This window comes from Aedes albopictus, chromosome 2, assembly GCF_035046485.1.
Source record: "Aedes albopictus strain Foshan chromosome 2, AalbF5, whole genome shotgun sequence".
NCBI classification, from domain to species: domain Eukaryota; kingdom Metazoa; phylum Arthropoda; class Insecta; order Diptera; family Culicidae; genus Aedes; species Aedes albopictus.
The window spans coordinates 514231338-514251676 of NC_085137.1; the positions used below are offsets into that span (position 1 = coordinate 514231338).

General features: G+C 41.4%; 1 protein-coding gene across 2 annotated transcripts in view; it reads left to right on the forward strand.

Moving 5' to 3' along the window:
* Positions 1–669: 669 nt before the first annotated feature.
* The window catches only part of LOC109409728 (zinc finger MIZ domain-containing protein 2), a 292272-nt gene continuing 272602 nt past the window's right edge, over positions 670–20339 (forward strand). Inside the window, exon 1 of one of the 2 annotated variants that reach the window (XM_062854558.1) lies at positions 670–2595. The gene's annotated coding sequence lies outside the window, so the exon portion shown is untranslated. The remainder of the gene's footprint in view (positions 2596–20339) is intronic. The other variant, XM_029870201.2, reaches the window with a different exon arrangement.

Here is a 20339-nt window from a genome sequence, read left to right on the forward strand (position 1 = left end):
CAGCAGGGGTGTGGAGTGTGAGTTAATTTTCGCCGCTTCGCTCTCAATTTATCGAATTGCTCGCACGACACTCTCAACAACAATCGCAATCTCCGCGGATCTCTTTCGGTCGTTTGTTGTTTCGTCTCTGTCGTTCCTTCCATTTCTCCAGATGGGGGTATGAACTGAACACTGTATATATTGTTATGTTTCTTGTACACTGAGTATATTGGAAAGGGTACGTGTTCGCTTTGAAAATGACACTTTCCGATTGAAGGCTCGGAGAGTGTAGTCACATATACAGACGGGAAAATATAAAGCGGGAAAAACGAAAAATATTCATAGAAGTTCATTCAATTTGTTTAAATGATCATTTGAACGCACGAGAAAAGCATCATCACCGCTAAGTGGATTGACTAGAGTTTTTTTCCCTCGGATTCGATGGATTTTCGCATTTTCCCTTTTGCGCCTTCTCGCTCCTTCGTACGTCTCGGCTGTTGTTGGAGCGCGGCTGACTAGCAGGCTGGCTGGTTGGCTGCTGTGATGATTATTAATATTGCCAACAGCAACAAAAATTCTCTGCCGCATGACCGCCGCCGCACGGCACTCACTCTCTTCTCTCCGGAGTCTCGGGTTGCCTCGAAGTCGCACTGCCTACTGAGTGCGCGGGATATATTATGGTTTGGTGTTGCTTCCACTCCGCACCGATCGACCGACCGTGAGTGACCCTTTTACGATATTGTATATGCACGGTGGTGCCTGGTGTCGCTCGTCATCGTCGTTGCGCCTTTGCCGTGTGGTCCGCTGTGACCGAGCCAAATATCAGACGGGCTGTTTAGTCTATCGTTTACCTCTCGACTTGACGCGCGACCTCCGGACGACAGTGAGCGAGATACCAAGGAAGGGCGACTCACCACCAAAATACAATATTCTTCTGAGTGTAAGGCATTGCTGGTTATTGATGTTTGAGCATTGTGTGACAAGAAGGAAAATAGTGAGTCTATTGTTAACTGGGGATAAGTGTTGAGTTTTGAGAAGATAAGCATTCAGAAAAGCAGAAGACTAGTGCCAGGATCAGAAGGAATACAGAAAACCGAAGAACGAAGCAGAAAACTAGCAAAACAGAGGTTGTGCAGAGTTGATGAAAGAAGATCGAAGAATCGAAACAGTGAATAAAAAAAATACTACAGCTGTCAGAATCGGTCGTTCGAGACAACAGTTGTCCTAACGCGCTGCAGCCTACGATCCCGGTGTTTTGAAACGGTGCAATCCCAATCGTGTGAGAGGAGAATACGGCGAAAGAAAAGCACAAAACAAACGTGAAATAATAGGAAACACCAAAACCACGGGGAAGGATATCCGTAAATTTGTGTTGATGAAGCATTGACAAAGGGAAAATATAGTCCTGCGTTGAAATTGTGTTGTGTGTCGTTCTGCGGGGTCAAAAATTGATAGAATTAGAGGAAGCGATGGTGATTATTAGGGGATGATTAAGTGCGTCAGTTGAAGCCTTTGCCAGAGTTACCGAAGCATCTGATCCAGCTGTCTTCAGTGTAAATAGTTGTGCGAAGGATTAAAAGTGAACCGTACAAATAGGCTGACGAACCGCGGTCCCAAGGAATCACCATCAACGCCAAAGCGGAGAAGAGTAAGAAAACAAATCAAAAATTCTCCGTACCATTATCAGTGTTGTTTGACAAATTGAGTGTGAGCCTAATAATTATCGGCGTGAAGCACACGGAACCGACGATTCGGTCGAAACACGCAAACCGAAAATCAAACCCCAAGAAGCGAAGAAGAAACAACAGTAGCGAAAACAGGCGCGAAGAGTTCGAAGAAAGGGGTGGGAAAAAGAAAACAAAGTGTCAACTAATAACATATTAGAAGGAAAAGAAATAAAAAATAGATACAACCCAGGTGCACAAAAAAGATAAGCGGAAAGCCAAGTGTACGGCGTCCGTTCAAGTGAAGCAAAAAAGAGGTAAATAACAGGAAAAAATCGCAATCAACGAAGCGGCAGGCAGAGTCGTGAAAGGTGAGTGTGTGATGTGCAAAAATAATAACAACAGCTCATGAGCGGTGCTGCAGAAGTGGCTAGTAGCTGAAATAGATACACACCCGTCAAAAGGGAAGAAAACCAAGAAGATCGCTCGATCTCTCCGGAGCTTTTTTTCCCTACCTGCAAAACACAGTTCCAAAAATACCAAAGGAAGAAAGTAAGCATTTCGCCCAAATCGAAATTGAAGAAAGTGATCGCAGAAGAAAATTAATCAGCCGAAGAGAGCGGTGCCAGAAAAAAAAAGTGTCCCATCCCATGTGCGCGATCTAGTTAGCCGCGGCGGGAGCGACCGCTGTTCCAGCTGTTGACAACATCAACAAGACGCTGATCAGAGTGCGTGCGTGCAGTGTGTGACGGTGGTGCTGCAGCAGAGCACCAGATCAGACAGATTAGAAGAAGAGCGCGGGAAAAGTCACTCGACTAGGGGTCAAGAGACTGACTGACTGGCTGAAGAGGAAAAACTGTCATCTTCTGGGATTAGCACAATTCGACGAACATCGCTGTGCGCGGTCGTTTGAATGGATTATCATCGAAGCAGGCACTGACTTTTTGAACAGGTAAGAAGGAAAGATGGTTACGTAAAACAGGCATCAAGGATAGAAGAAAGGGATGATCAACGAATAGGAGGGATGAGGTGGTGGCGGTGGTTGTGGTGACAGGTGTTTTCTCGCGTGCTCAGCGACAGCTGATAGTGGGATGAATGTGTTGTGTGTACACAGTTGGGTCGTTGGTGCAAGGTGCCGATCAGGACGATGTTCCTGTCGATGCGATGCTTGGTCGGACAAGGCATGGGAAGGATAATGAAGGACACCTGTTTCGAAGTTTTCGGTCTTCTTGGGTGGATCGATGACGGCGGGTTGGTTCGTTGCGTGGCGATTAACAGAAGCTTGTGAAGGATGTAATAAGGACAGGTTATCCAATCGAATTGAAGGATTACTGAATGTTTAACAAACAAATGTTGGGAAACGTTGGTGAAAATACTGAAAAATGTGAAGGTCTTGTCACTCAATGCATTCATAATTGTTATACATAGTTCTTTTTTCAGGGTAGCAATAGTAATAATGGATTACCAGAAGAAAACTATAATCATAATAAAATGCGAGTCGGTCATTTTTGTGTTTGATTTTTATATTTTATCTTTGATTTTTTAGTAACATTACAAGCACAGTTTATTTAATGATTATGAAAACTTTTTTTGCTTCCTTGAACTGCAATACATTTTCGTATTTCATTGTTTCTAGCTTGCCAGACCAACTTACATATTTGAGTCAAATTGATTCACTCGGTTCACTGGATTTCGAGATATGACAGCTTAAATTTAGTTGTTTAAAAAATTGCGTTTCACGAGAACGGTTCTAGCTTCGCGAAAAATTAATCAATCGAGCTTTGTACCAATGATGCACATATAATAGGTGGACAAACAGTCAAAATTCGGTAATTGTTTATGCACTCTATAAAAATTTACAGCATGTTGAACTTTTTTGTTAGAGAAAAAAAAGTTGCCTATGCCAAACATTTTGGCCAACCCCTGTATATGCACAGCGCGTTCTTATGCACATATCAATTGAACACCCCAAGTTCTCCATACAAACTTCGGTTTTGAACTGTGAAGGCCCGGTCCTATATTTTTCAAAAATTTTTTCACTATGACACTTCTAGGGTCCCAAACACCTGTTCTTTTTTTTTCTCATCTCATAACAAAATTTAGTGTTGAATGGTGTAATTTCGTTTCATTTGAGGGAGATGAGATCAACAATTTCTGGGTAACTCACAGTGTAAAAATCTGGAGAGATCGTAGCAAGCTGTGCATGCGAGTGGCTGCGTTATGAAAACTCTCATACATTTTCTTTGCTTCGCGTTGTTTTCATATTGCCTTCCGCAAATTTTACCTCAAAAAGTGCTTGTCTAACCATGGAGCGGACCTGGTGTGATGATTAAAGTACCTGATCATCCCGCTGAGGACCTGGAATCGAATCCCACTCCCGAAGAACTCGCCAATATGAGTCCATCCTTCGGAAGAAAAGCTATACATGGTTCACGAGATGAACTTGCCTAGGACCAAAAGTCTCGAAAGAGAAGAAGGAGTCAAAAATCATTTAGACCAAGTTTGAGTGGGAGAAAGCATTAAACTATCCAAGGGCATCTTACAACTGCCTTGAGTTAAGGTCTTTTTTTGTCAATACTTTTATATAGTTCTTCTTACATTTGAGGACAATTACATCATAAAACAAAGTGAAGAGCTTCTACAGTAAAATAACAATTGACATCTTAAAGAAAAGTTACATAGACAATAAACATTTTTAGAGCCTTGTTTCGAGAAATCAAATCCATGTTTTTGAATTCTGGTATAGAAAACATTTTGAAGGTTACTCTTCTATTCAAGATTGTTTCCAATTTTGGACGAAGATAGTTCCGCAGATGATCTACACGAACACACGTTGACAGTTTATACCCAAGGCTTCATCCGCGTTGGGGCGCCGATTGCATGTTGGAATGTCTTGCCGATTTTCATTAATAGCATTACTAGTGATCATTTAAAGCACTGCAAATAACTACTTAACCAGCCTCAGGAAACTATGATCGGTCATTTATTAAGTTCAATGATTGCTTTAGGGTCTCCTGAGTATCTGCCATCATATTTACATACAAGCGTAACTAGTGCTTAATAAGCTTACACACTTAATTCAGATTGCCGGGATATCAGCATTTTTCCATTCTTTTGCCGAGATTTGCACAGCCGAGTAATCAGCAAACAACAATTTTGCTGAGATCTCAGCAATTTTGACAGTTCATTGCTGAGCTTCGGCAATCGTTTTGCTGAGAGTCAGCTAACAAATGTCACTTTTTGCTGGGATATCAGCTGATAGTTTTACTGAGCAGACGGCTGTGCGCGTTTTTGCCGAGCCCGCAAATCTGTTTTGAGTGTGTATACATTAGACTGGGTCAACAAAGTCGATTTTTTGGAACAAAGCTTTTTCGATTCCATTTAGCGTCTAAAACAACTGTGCAAAATTTGGGAGCGATTGGTTGCTTCCCCGTATTCCGCATTGCGATTGAAATTTGTATGGAATTTAGTATGGGAAAACGTGCTTTTTTGCATTTTTCTCATAAACTGAAATTTTTCGTCTAAAACAATCTAACTAATGACGTTGACGTATAGCCTAGGATATGCCGAACAACTTTGCCGAAGACTGCAAAGTGATCCGACACTTGTTAAAAAAGTTATAACGTACAGATTGCCCGGTGGTGCTTAACGTTTAACATGTAAAGGAATAACATCAATAATAAAATCTCAAGTTTTGGCCTAAGTTACCAGGCGAATAACTTTTTTCACAAGCATCGGATCACTTCGCGGTCTTCGGCAAAGTTTTTTGGCATATCCTAGGCTAAACTTTAACGTCATTAGTTATATGGTATTAGATAAAAGAATACAACTTATTAGTAAAATGCAAAAAAGTACGTTTTCCCATACTAACTTCCATAAAAACTTCAATCGCAATGCGGAATACGGGGACGCAACCATTCGCTCCCAAATTTTGCACAGTTGTTTTGGGCGTTAATATAGATTGAAAAATCTTTGTTCCGGGTTGAAACGATCAAATTTAAAGTTTCTCCATACAACGTTGACCCACTCTATTATACATAGACCCGTTTTTCATCATATGTTCTATCAATTTTCCTGTCAAACTCCTCTAGTAACATTTTGATGACCAATTAGTCTTGAAGTGGTTTTGAGAACTGCCATAAAACCTTATACTTTTTATTTTGGTTTTAGCACCTCTTTTTGTTTATTTGCATAAAACATGTTACTTTAGGATCCTTGAAACCGTTCTTTACTTTCCTATCTCCAAGTTTTCCAAAACCTCCCTACACACTTAGAAAAAATCAACGACTTCGGTAATGTTTTACCGAAATCTCAACCGGTAAGTTTTTTACCGGAAAAATTCGGTGACGTTTACCGAACGCGACTAGTTGTGAGTCTCTCAGAAACCTTCTGAAGCACTTCAAATCCCTTCAAACCCTTCTTACCTTCTGAAATTCCCAAACACATCTCAGAAACCCCAGGGATCATTTCCGAAAGACACATCTGAAAGCCCCGAAAACATTTCTGGAACCCTTAGAACAGCCTTAAAATTTCTTAAAATGTTTCAAATCCTCTCTGAAACACGCTTATTTCACCTGCCAGAAACTCACCTGAACCTTCATATAACTTCCAAGTAACCCTATGAAGGCTCCTGAAATACCTGTATCGACTTGAAACCCCTCTGAAACCTTCCTGAGGCTTTCAGAAACATCTCTTAAATCGCATAATCTCCAGAAAGGCCTGAAATGTCCCAACTCCTTCCGAAGCGCTATCAAACGTCTTGAAATCCATCCGAAATCTTCTGTACACCTTTGAAGTCTCCAGAGATACCCAAGAATCTCTGTGAATCCAAATATTTGCTGTATCAGAGAGCTGACTTTTAAAAACATTGGCTCCAAATGTTGTTATGTAGCTGCTTTTGCCAGTAGGAAAATATCCTGAAATTTACTAGAACCTCCACAACATCTTGAAACTCTTTCTGAAATTCTCTTCAAAACCCCATTAAACCTCAATGAATCCGTCTGAAGCCCCGAATTGCATTACGCTCACCCTCCTTAACCTCCCCTTGACAACCTTGAAATTCGTTGTCTAGTCTAGTCTAGTCTAGTTTACACATACACTGCCATTTGTTGGAAGAATCCTGCAAATGATATAATCGACTACTTGTCAGTATGGGTGGGCTTCGTGGCCGAGCGGTTAGCGGCGTCAGTCGTTTAGGTGTCTCGTAAGCTTCGGAGTGCGGGTTCGATTCCCGCTCCAGTCGGGGAAAACTTTTCGTCAAACGGAAAATTCTCCACTGGTCCACTGGATGTTATATGTGTTGTCCGTTGTCGAATGTTTGTACTGTTCAGTCTTTAGAGGCCGTAAGGTCGAAGACGGTATGATTGTCTTTTTTTTAAGTATCAATACTTGCAGTGCATCGGAGATGTACTACAAGCACTGTGCAGCGTTTTTAATACAATTGAACTAAATCATAGAACGGCGACATTTCTTCAGCCGTTCGTCATAGTATTTAGTATAGATAAGACGCGAAACGTTGAGAGTGACGTTGCTCAGAAAGTAACTGTCACTCCATTAAAGGTTTTCTTCCTGGGATGGGCCATATGTAGAAATTTCCGCCTTATGCCCTGGCTCGAAAGCCTAGGCTCAAATGCCATTGCTCGCCCAACCCTGCAACCTTGAAATCCGTTAAGGTAATGAACTGATTACCTCCATCTTCATATAACGCCAGGAAATCATGCTGCAAAATTCATTCTGGTGATTCCTAAATTAATTCATTCGACGGATTCTTTCAGAATCTACTAATTGGAAATTCTCCAAAGGACATTTTTGAGAATTCCCACAGAATCACCTGCGCAGGATTCATCCAAAACCTTCTGTGGAGCTTGGAATTATTGTGGACAAGCGGGTGCCCCCAGGAAGTAACTTGTGTTTACACTTTGACGTTCGCGAAGTAGTGACGCGACGACGGTTTGCGCGCCTACTAGATTGCTTGATGTGCATTCGGCCGACCATGTGCTACTCGCGTGTATTGGAAGTCTAGTCGAATAACAATGCAGATTCAGTACCACACATCCTCCCTCTTCTCAGGGATGAATATAGTAACAGAAGCTTGCAAGCCTAGATACTACATAGTTTTTAATTGTTTTTCGTTCATTTTCAACGCCAGCCTTCGATGTCGTTCCTGTTTTATTTAAATTGTATTAGTAGAATTGCTAATCAATGAACACTGAACGATAATATGTATCTACTACTCATATGCCTACCATCAGCAAAGTTTTACTGAATACCTGCACCCAATAGTAAAAAAAAAAGACACTACACCGTCTTCAGCCAGAGGCTGCACAGACTGAACATTACCAACACGAGACAACGGACAACACACATAACACCCAGTAACCCAATGGAGAATTTTCCGTTCGACGAAAAGTTTTCCCCGACTGGAGCGGGAATCGAACTCGCACTCCGAGGCTTACGAAACGCCTAGACGACTGACGCCGCTAACCGCAAGGCCACGAAGCCCAGTAGTGTAGTACCATAGACTAGGTAGTACCATAGACTAATTTCAAGACCTCGATGTACCAAAGAAAACCATTAAATTTTCGGTGACCAGTCCGGTACCCAATAAATATTCATTACCGTGTATTTTTTTTCGTGTAAATTGCCTTTTGTGTAAATTTTATTTAGCGTGTTACACCGATCTGACAGCTCTGACAGCAAGGGACTAAACATAAATTACGTAAAGTGGGTACCGAGGATTGTTCACAATCTGCGAACTTGACTGCGGAAAAAATCGCGACCATGACGCCGCTGGTAGTACTGCCATTAAACCAGACGTCACACAGCTGAACCACGACACCATCCAGTTCGAGATTTTTTTTTTTTTTCACATTGGAAGTTGTGCGCAGCTTCCGCATTTTAATCAGCGACACGGCATTCATCACAATAATCTTGCAAAGCTTAGGTACTAAACAAATATTAAATTTTGCTAGTTTTGTTATGTTTTTACTATGAATGTTTACCAAACCAAAATATGTAATCGGAGATTCATGGTTCTTCCCTTATGCGTATCTTCTGCATGAAATATTCTTATATTGCAGCATCTTCTAGGAATATCTTTTTTTATCTGTAATAACGAGATTTTTAGCCCTAGGCTAGTTCATCTCGGGACCCACGCTTTACTTCCCTTCCAAAGCAAGAACTCACATTTTGTGAGTTTATTGGGAGTGGGATTCGATTCCAGGTCCTCGGCGTGATAATCAAGGAATACCATTTCATCTATTTCCTGAATCGTCAAAAATGTCTCATCACCTCTTCGGTCAGATTCTCATGGAACAGCAATTATACAACAAACAAAAGTTTAGAAGTTTGAACGTCAGACCATATAATAGATCAATTGAGACCAGAGACAGAATTTCTTACATAAGTAAGGGTGCGGTCATCCGGACGTGCTGTGGACTGTTGTTACTGTCGCCATGAGACAGAATTTCTTACAAAAGCAAGGGTGCGGTCATCTGGACACGCTGAGGACTGTTTTACTGTCGTCATGAGACAGAATTTTTTTACAAAAGTAAGGGTGCGGTCATCCGGACACGCTGTGGACTGTTTTACTGTCGTAATGAGACAGAATTTCTTACAAAAGTAAGGGTGCGGTCATCCGGACACGCTGTGGACTGTTGTTTATGTCGCCATGAGACAGAATTTCTTACAAAAGCAAGGGTGCGGTCATCCGGACGCGCAGTGGACTGTTGTTACTGTCGCCATAAGACAGAATTTCTTACAAAAGTAAGGGTGTGGTCATCCGGACACGCTGTGGACTGTTGTTTATGTCGCCATGAGACAGAATTTCTTACAAAAGTAAGGGCGCGGTCATCCGGACACGCTGTGGACTGTTGTTACTGTCGCCATGAGACAGAATTTCTTACAAAAGTAAGGGTGCGGTCATCCGGACGCGCTGTGGACTGTTTTTACTGTCGCCATGAGACAGAATTTCTTTCAAAAGTAAGGGTGCGGTCATCCGGACGCGCTGTGGACTGTTGTTACTGTCGCCATAAGACAGAATTTCTTACAAAAGTAAGGGTGCGGTCATCCGGACGCGCTGTGGACTGTTTTACTGCCACCATGAGACAGGGTTTCTTATAAAAGTAAGTGTGCGGTCATCCGGACACGCTGTGGACTGTTGTTTATGTCGCCATGAGATAGAATTTCTTACAAAGGTAAGGGTGCGGTCATCCGGACGCGCTGTGGACTGTTGTTACTGTCGCCATGAGACAGAATTTCTTACAAAAGTAAGGGTGCGGCCATCCGGACGCGCTGTGGACTGTTTTACTGCCACCATGAGACAGGGTTTCTTATAAAAGTAAGGGTGCGGTCATCCGGACACGCTATGGACTGTTGTTACTGTCACCATGATACAGAATTTCTTACAAAAGTAAGGGTGCGGTCATCCGGACGCGCTGTGGACTGTTTTTACTGTCGCCATGAGACATAATTTCTTTCAAAAGTAAGGGTGCGGTCATCCGGATGCGCTGTGGACTGTTGTTACTGTCGCCATAAGACAGAATTTCTTACAAAAGTAAGGGCGTGGTCATCCGGACACGCTGTGGACTGTTGTTACTGTCGCCATGAGACAGAATTTCTTACAAAAGTAAGGGTGCGGTCATCCGGACTCGCTGTGGACTGTTGTTACTGTCGCCATAAGACAGAATTTCTTACAAAAGTAAGGGTGCGGTCATCCGGACGCGCTGTGGACTGTTGTTACTGTCGCCATGAGACAGAATTTCTTACAAAAGTAAGGGTGCGGTCATCTGGACACGCTGTGGACTGTTTTACTGTCGCCATGAGACAGGATTTTTTTTTTTTTACAAAAGTAAGGATGCGGTCATCCGGACTCGCTGTAGACTGGTTTACTGTCGCCATGAGACAGAATTTCTTACAAAAGTCAACTTGTTTTGCTAATTTCACATTACTTAACATGGTTACGAAACAAAGACTGACATTAACTGTTCAATTTTGAAAGACATCTGAAAAACCGCTATGCATCTTACGTTAGAATAAATAAATCGCGATATACTGATATGCACAATGTACATTGCTGTAGTCTTTATTAACTACCAACACTTCATCTTTATACCACTTTTCCAACTTCCCCGACATTGTTCAGAAGCAATACTAAATAAAATACATGAACAAAACAATCATACTCAACTCAAGAGTAGCGCGGTACGATAAAAATCACACTCAGTTCACTTTCGGGACCATAATGTTACGATGCGTAGGATTTTCTTTTACTCGCAAGATGCTTTATGATGAAACTTTTTCCGTTGCTGCCTGATTGTTAATCAGACTCTAGCTCTTTGGTGGGTTTGATCATTACTTCGACAACACGAGCAGCAAAGAGCACTCCCAAATAGTCGAAAGTTTATCCTCATTTTGTTTACTGATTTTCAGTTATTCAGGGTATTGATCCCTTATCAAGCATATGACTCCCATTTTTTTAACCTACGAAAAACAAAGGATTGAAGCGTTGTTTGTTTTGTTTCTTTTTTTTTGTATTTTTGAGTGAGTACGCATGAAAAACAAAAAAAGAGCTGAATCAATCGGTGCCATAATCGATTCTTTTAGAATGAGATGAATTTGGGAGCATGAGATTACTAATAGCACACATATATTATTCATGTTTAAAAATAATATACTGTTGCAGCCGGTACACTCTGATCAACTGAAATATCAAATAGAGACACAATTTTGACACGTCTGCAAAGAAAACGCGCTTTTTATTTTAACTCCTACTCAGAATCGCTGATCCTACAGTAAATATCAAATGATCATGGAATCTCCAATTGGTGACACCACAATACGTAGCTCTCATAGTTTCATTTTTTTGTCGTGTTCATTTTTAATGATTGCAATCTTTCATTCTAAATCATACTCAAAATACTCGACAGGACAACAGATGTAGCGTAAGTCGTATATAACAATGGTCTTTTTTGTACATATGTACAGAACTGAATCAACCGATAAGCAAACCAAATGTTGTTATAAAATACAAAAATGCGCAAGAATACCACAATTTTCGAATGAAACTCTCTCTGCTTAAAACATACAAGTAATTCACTTTTTCTACCTTTACTTTACCTTGAATACCTTCTACTTCCTTTTCTTAAAAAAAACGCAAAATTTCAGATGTTCAAATCGCTTGCTTAAGAACACTCACAAGCGTTCTTGCATAGGAATCATGCATAAAATGAATATTTTGCTTGCTCTCTAAGTCTTTATGTCTGTCTTTTGACATGGCTAAGACATATGCAGATCCATCCTGAGAGACGATCCAGCCAAGGGCTGAAAGTCTCTCAAATAAAGATAAATCAATCAATCAATCAATCAGATCCATCCTGTCAATTTTGATTTAAATCACAAAAATGACGTTTTTTTATACTTCATCATTGACGATTATCTCAAATCGGAACAAAAAATAAAACTGTTCAATTTAGCACCATCACAATGCTTGTGAGTGATCTAGGACGGCAATCTCTAGTACATACAGATAAGCAAACTTTACAGTGATATTGTACATTTAAGCGTTCCTTGTAGCGATTTTGACAGGATAAACATCACCACGGGACCCAAAAGTAAACAAATCTTGCACAATTTATGCAATAATTCAACCGATAATAAAACATTCGTTTAACCCTCGAGCGATCCGGCTGTTGTAAAAAAATCTCGCTTTTTTTGTACTCAGTAAAAGCGCGATGCTAGCGGTGGTTGCCAACCACGCTGTCAATCGCGCGACTGCCGGAAGGTTAAGGAGAGCAATCTCCAGACAATTATCTAATCTCACCACTGCCTAGGCCGTTTGCTCTAGGCATCCTTTCTGATCATCCGGAACACTATCCACTTTCACTAACTTTGTTCACACACGCACCAGGAAAACTAAACCGTACTAAAACAAACGAGCACTCATCCGGGCATGCACCCGCTTGTCATCACCCAGAAGATTCACTATTCTCCTGGCAGGATCGCCAAATGTGGAGCTTGGAATTATTGTGGACAAGCGGGTGCCCCCAGGAAGTAACTTGTGTTTACACTTTGACGTTCGCGAAGTAGTGACGCGACGACGGTTTGCGCGCCTACTAGATTGCTTGATGTGCATTCGGCCGACCATGTGCTACTCGCGTGTATTGGAAGTCTAGTCGAATAACAATGCAGATTCAGTACCACACACCTTCTTCTAGATATTCTTGCAGAAACTACATCCGGTCATTCCTGCAGGAATTTCATCTGAGGATTACTAAACGAATGCTATTTAAAAAAGTACTTCAGCAACTTCTTCTTAGAGATTTCTCCTACCGAAGAATACTTTGAAAGAGCTGTTCTATGAAAAATATTGATAAAAGCATTCTCTTTGGTATTTCGGGAGAAGCATCTGTAGAGATCTCAGAACCAGGATAATTCCCTGGAGGAGTCCCACAAGGAACTCCTGGAGAAATTCCTGGATAAATCCCAGCATTTCTTGAAAGAATGCCAGAAAGCACTCTTTAAAGATTTATAGAAGGAACTCATGATGAAATTTTAACCTAACCGGTTGTTTTTTAAAGAAACCCGAAGACCGATATAGCGCCAAAAAATCCCATAAATTCTCAGAAGGAATGTTTGGATGAATTTTAGAAAAAACTGGAATAATTTCAGAAGAATTTTCTGAAAAATAAACTCAACAAACCCTTGTAAGTATATTAAAAGGAACATCTAGGTAAAACCAAAAGAAACTTCTGGAAGAATTTCAAGAGGATGTCTTTTGGTTTAATCCAGAGTTGATTGTTTAAGAGATTCCAATTTCACGTGGAACTCCATATAAACTCCAAGAGGAATTTGGAAAGGAGCAGTTGAGTTAATTTCAGAAGAAACTCCTGAAGAAATCTTAGAAGCTTCTTCTGGAGAATTCCTAGGGGTCAGGAACTCTCCCAGGTATTCTAATAATTACTTCTTATTGAATTTCAAGAGTGCAATGAACAGAAATTACTTGAACGATTCCGTTTATGGTGCATATCTAGCAAAAGAGTTTAGCTTGGCAGTCTCAGATCCAAAAGCTCTTAAATAAGTTCAATAGATTATACAGACAAAAACCTTAAGATTTCCTAATGGTTTATCAGAAGAAACTTCCAAAAGATTATGTGGAGAAAATTCTGGATGAATTTTAAAAGGAACAGTCTGTAGAGGCCGCAAGGTCGTAGAAGGTGTAATTGTCTTTTTTTTTTATATAGAAACTCATGTAGAAATCTCAGAAGGAATTCTTGAGGACCTTCTGAAAAAAAAAAGATGAACTCTTGTAGATATATCAAAAGGCACATCAGAACAAACATTAGAGTGTATATCAGAAGGAACTTCTGGAGAAATTTCAGGAGAATTTCTTGGGTACAATCCAAGATTATTTCCCTAAGCAGTTCCAATTCCTGGTGTAACTCCATTCCCAATAGACATTTTGATGACCAATTAGTCTTGTAGAGATTTGGAAAACTTCCATAAAACCTCAAACCTTTTATTTTGGTTTTATGATGGTTCTAAGAGCCTCTTCTAGTCTTTTTGACCAAAAAATGTAACTTATGATAGAAGCTACAGAAACAACTTGAAAAAGAGCACCTGGGTTACTCACTGCAGGAACTCTTATATTCAAATAAGAACTTCTCATTGAGTTCCAAAAGGAATGACCAAAGAAACGCCCATATAAGGTTCAGCAAAGTGAGACGACCCATACAAAAATTTTGGAAATTTCATTAAAAAAGGTGTGACGTAGGAGAGAGGATAACCTAGGAAAACTTTTGAATAAAACGCTTCGCTGTAACGTGTTTTTTTTTCAATATTTTTCGATCAAATTGTGACACAAAATGTTGGAATGGCCACTTGGCTCCTGGGAATTATTCCGGATTCAAAAAGGGTCGTTGGATTTGGCCATTTATGAAAAAGTAATTATTCGATACGATAACAGGTCAGCTTTCCAGGTATCACTAGAGGAATCACTAAAAGAACTTCTTAGAGAATTTCCGGCAGATTTCCTTGAATAATTTCAGCAAAAAATCCTGAAGAAATCCCTAGAGGAATCCCTTGAAGAATTCCTGGAATTACCGTAAGAATTTCTGGAGAAATTCTGGAAAAACCACAACAGTAATGCTTGAGAAATTCTAGTTGGAATTCCAGGAATTGGGCCTTTGGGAGTTTCTGGAGGAATCCAATGAAGAATTTCAAGATAAAATCTCTGAAAGAACTCCTGGATGAACCACCGCAGGAACTGCTGGAAAAATCCTTTTCTTGAATAATTTAAATTCTTGAATTCTTCTAGGGATTCCTCTTGACCTTCCTCTAAAAATTTCAGCTTGGATTCCTCAAACAATTCCTGATGTGGTTTTCCAACATTTTCTCATATGAATCTCAACAATTTCTCATAATATCTTCTTACTGTAATACCTGCAGGAATTCTACTGTGAATTGCTCTAGGGATTCCTTCAGGAAACCTTGCTGAGATAATACAAGGCTAACTTCGTGTGATTCTTTCAGAAGTTCCTTCAGTGATTCCTCATGGAATTTCTTCAGGGGTTCTTTTTCGGGGATTTCTCCAAAGAATTCTCTTGGCCTTCCTCTAGTAATTCCAGCTAGGATTTCTCAAGCAATTCCTGATGTGGGTTTCCAGCAATTTCTCTTATGACTCCTACAGAAATTCTTACTGTAATACATCCAGGAATTCTTTTGGACATTCCCCAAGGGGTTTCTCCTGAGATTCCTTCAGGAAATCTTGCTAAGATTATTCAAGGTTATCTTTCTGGGATTCTTTCAGAAGATTCTCAAATGATTCCTCGTGGGATTTTTTTGGGGGGGGTTTCTTCAATAATTTCTCCAGAAATTGCTCTTTGTCTTCCTCCAATAATTCCGGCTGTGATTTTTCAAGTAAATCCTGCTGTGGTTCTTCCTCCTGGAATTCTTCCAGGGATTACTTCCAAAACACTTGCTGGGACTATTCATGTCAACTTTCCTGAGATTCTTCCACAAGTTCTTCCGGTGTTTTTGCACTATCATTAGGGGCGATTGTTGATGAAAGGGTTAAGAAGAAACATGTGGATGAATTCCATAAGGAACCTTTTGTAGGAATCTCAGAAGGAACTCATTGAAGAATCCTAAAAAAGCTTTTTGACATAAGTAATACAAAACCAAAATAACATAAGAACACTCCAAGCATGTTTCTGGGATAACAACAAAGTGTTATCCCAGAAACATTCTTGGAAGAATTCTAGAAGCGACCCCTTGAGTAATCCGAAAACAACTTCTGAAGGTATCCCTGAGATAACCAGGGAGATTAGCCTACATCAATTGTTGACGAACGAATAAAAACCCATGAGATTTACAAAAGAATCTCTTATATGATTCCCAGTAAAAATCACCGCAGAAACTACTGAAAGAATTCCTGAGTTTTAGAACGAAGTCCCAGATGAAATTCCAGACAAATCCGGACAACGAATTTCAAATGAATTTCAAGTGCTACGGAAAATAAATCTGTTAACGTTGTAGATCCAATATTGAGACCTCTGGGATGACATGGTCATTGTCCAAGCTACGTCGTGATTGACTAGAATATTCAAAATTGCTCAAGAATCCAATGTGCACATTCGAGGATGCCAAGCCTCATTAAAAGTGCTGACCACGTTTTCAAAGAGGAAGTCAAACAATGTTAGTACAACATTTGTTGTCATTGGAATCAGAGATCACATCCATATTTCCGAAGTTGTTGCGGGAGGAAGTTTTTGTTAGTGGAAGGAAAGATAAGCTAAATCATCTGGATTCGTGATACGATCGATCGATGCAACTTTGTTTTAAACTGTGACTTTCTGTAAGAAATTGGGATGATGTGTATGTCAACAATTTAAATGATGAACCATTCAAAGATTTCATAGAGTAAATTATGAGATTGTCTTGAATTTCCACAAGCAAGAATAGCATGGAATGAACTCACCTATTCATGTGAAACCATATCTATCGGTCCATCGCTGATTTCAATTTTATTTACGGTCAGCGTGGTTATACTATGATTCATTAGATGGATTCACAAGATACAGATATCTCTAAAACTGTTTCAATTAACATGCTAGAAATCTACTAAAGATCTGCCAAAGAATCTGATGAGACCCTAATTTGTGATAAGGAAAGGATCTAACCTTGATTTTGATTCTAGTTTCTGTAAAATTCATAATCACAGTTCTAGATTTTCGTGAATGAGCTTCGGGACAATTTGGAAGATGTAGAAGAACATCCCAGGTGAAAAGCGGATCAGAAAGGCTCAAAAATTGACGTGGTAATATGAAAATCTCCTGTCTGGACCCCAATTGAATTGATACCTGCATCTAGTTTCTAGTGATTGCGGCCTGCTTCAAAAATCTCATTGCATCAATATACGAATGTGTACCTACTAGCGTGGTTCAAAAAATCGTTTTTGCTCCACACCGCTTATTTGAATCGTAACCAGATTCTATGCCTTCTCCCAAAATTTGAGCTGAATTGGTTGAAAATTGAGAGTGCACAAGCCCTTCAAAGTTTGTATGGGAATTACTATGGGAACAAAACGTTTTTCGTTCAATTGACCATAGCATTTCCCCAAGTGCCCTAGAGTGTTAGTTGACCCATGGTACTCCTAGGCTACTCTGTCAGCTACAACTTTGCTGAAGACCACATTCGAATCGGATGCTTCATTAATTTGTTATCGATTTTTATCCAGAATGAAAATCTTTGATCATGATGATTACACTATTCGATGGGCATCACTGCAATTTGCCTTGAAACATAGTAGCCATGATTTATGTGTGCTATCTTTGGCGCCATGTGCAGCAATGTTGCCTGCTGGGAAGCAGAAAGATCACTGTTAAAGTTTCTGCAGCTGGATGAAAATCGATAACTAATTAATGAGGCGTCCGATTTGAATGTGGTCTTCGGCAAAGTAGTAGCTCATAGAGTAGCCAAGGAGTTCCATGGGTCAACTAACACTCTAGGGCACTTGGGGAAATGCTACGGTCAATTGAATGAAAAACGTTCTTTTCCCATAGTAATTCCCATACAAACTTTGAAGGGCTTGTGCACTCTCAATTTTCAACCAATTCAGTTCAAATTTTGGGAGAAGGCATAGAATCTGGTTATGAATCGAATAAGCGGTGTGGAGCAAAAACGATTTTTTGAACCACGCTAGTACCTACGTACATCAACTGCCGAGAGCGGAAAACGAAGCAGGCCATGCGCCGAGGGCGGCGAAAAACGTGCGGAACATCGTTCATAAATCATCTGGGCGCTTGATGATTTGTTCCCGCTCCTCGCTCATTCACTTTCTGCATCATCCTCCTCCTCTTTAACTGTAACTGCAACTTGATGCCACCACACCACGGACGGACCGACCAACCAAACCGTTTGCGCGTCTAGCTACAACATCCGCAGGAAAGTTTAAATTCCCATTCGAAACGGGAGTAATGAGCAGTGACCAAAGCGCATTAGTTTTATTACCCTTCGACGCTCCCGTCCGCCTACTCCGTTTCTAGTGGGTAGCTGCCTGCGCTCATCTCAACAAATTTGAGAAAAACATTGCACCTCGCGCATCGTGTGGGCCCCCATTAGCTGCCGGTCAGGTGCGCTGCTGCTGCTACTGCTGTTCCACGGTTGTGTAAACAACCCTGTGAAAAATTTCTACGACAATTGTCGACGACACAAGCCCCTACTACGCTAAAGAGGTACAACACAGCTCTTACATGATGATCCCTGATTAGTAGGCGCGCAGCACAAGGTCGGTCCGGACCGGACACTCATCATTGCGGAGTAGGTACAAATCAAACAAAGCAAGCGGTTCATCAACTCTGGACGGACGACGACGACGCGCGGAGGCGAAATCATTTTAATGACAATCCGCTCAGTTCTGTGAATGAGTGGCGTGGCGGTTAATTAGGCATGGCCGAAAATACGAAAAATGTGCCATCGTAATTGATTACTACCCTTTTGGTGATCGCGGCGTGGCAGTTGTGGTTGTTAAGTGGATCCACTACTGCTGCGCGCGGTTACTAAGCAACGAATCAACTACATAACAACCACATCGGATTGTGTGGTGTGGTGCGGTGCGGTGTGTAGTAGGCATTGCGTGGTTCGATGCTTGAGATGATGATGGCAAATAACAACAAACTGACCGGCTGGGTACCTGAATGGCAGCTAAATTTGGACAACTGCTCGCTCCTAGAGGTGGCAATTTTCAACCGTTGCTGCTGTTGAGCGAGAATGCGCAGCGCAATCTCCCGTCAACGACTTTTGGTGCGTGGGAATTTCTTGAAAGCGTCACTACGACCAAGCCAAACCCAGCAATTCTACCGCTGCTGGCCTGGCTCACCTGGAACACACCGGGGAATCCCTTCCCCAACGAGCCGGTAATTCGACAAACATTTCACCTCGTCCCTCCGTCGCTTCCACGAGCATATTTTTCACGTCGATCAAGATTAGATCGGTTACACGATACTCCTCGGGTGGCAGGCAGGCAGCGATGAGGAACGCCGACTCGGAACCGCCGAAACTGCCATTAACCCCTGCGTGAGTAGCGGAATCTAAACAAAACAATGGAATCATTCAGCCACACTCTCTGCCGCTGGTAGATGGTGGCAAGGCGGCGGCGGCGGCGGCATATGTACAAATGTATTGTAATATGCCGCAAACCGCTCTCCATCCTGCGAAAAAGAGGGCGACAATTTTCCATCCGCCCTGGTCGCCCTGATGCCTTGACGGTCTTCTCAGTTCCATCATCAGCCGGCTCATTTCGGCTCGCTTATTTTCTCCTCAGTTTTAGCCGTCCCGTCACAACGATCAAGGTAGGCGCAGAGGTTACGACACGGTGGCGGTGTTAGCCGCGGAAGATCAAAAACAACCAAAACCGTGCCCTCGCTGCGCCGCCGCCTACTTGGATGACCAACTGCCGGCTGCGCGTTTGCTACCTACACCAGTCAGTCAGTCAGTGAGCATCGCCAGTAGTTTGTGGGCTTACGAGTGGAAGAAAAATGTTTTAATTCGGCCGAAAATTATCCCTTCCCGCTGCGTTGGGCATTGTCGTTGTCTGAACTTGAAACGCGCGATGCATTACAAGTGGTTCTCAACTCCTTGGAGCTTATTTTACTACCTCGATATTGAGCATTTTGAACAAAAACGAGAAAGAAGGTGCGGAAGCCTTGGCTTGTACATCTCAACTGTGACAGTGACTCTTGATTAACTTGTAGGTTGCCCTCAAATCTGCCTGGGAAGTTCTTTATCCGCAGTAAACTTTGCATCCATCAGAGGCTCCTCCATGAATTTCTTCTCGGATTCCTCCAAGATTTTTTTGCAGAGATTCCTCCAAGAATTTTCTATAGGGATTCCTTTGAAAGCTTTGTCAAGGGTTTCTCCCGGAGTTCATTCAGAAATTCCTCTCGAAAGTTCTTCAATAATTCCTCCAGGAGCTCCATCATGGATTGGTTCAGGTAGTTCTTCAGTGATCCATCCAGGAATTAATTCAGGGCATCAGTCAGGAGTTCCTTCGCACATTTCTCTATAACTTCTGTGGTATCTTATAGCGTTAATACAAAGATTCTTCTACAAATTCCTTCGGAGATTCCTCCTGTTTTTATGAGGCCCTCTAAGAATTTCGTAAGAGATTCTGGTTTCCTTCGGGAATTTGTTCAGGGATTC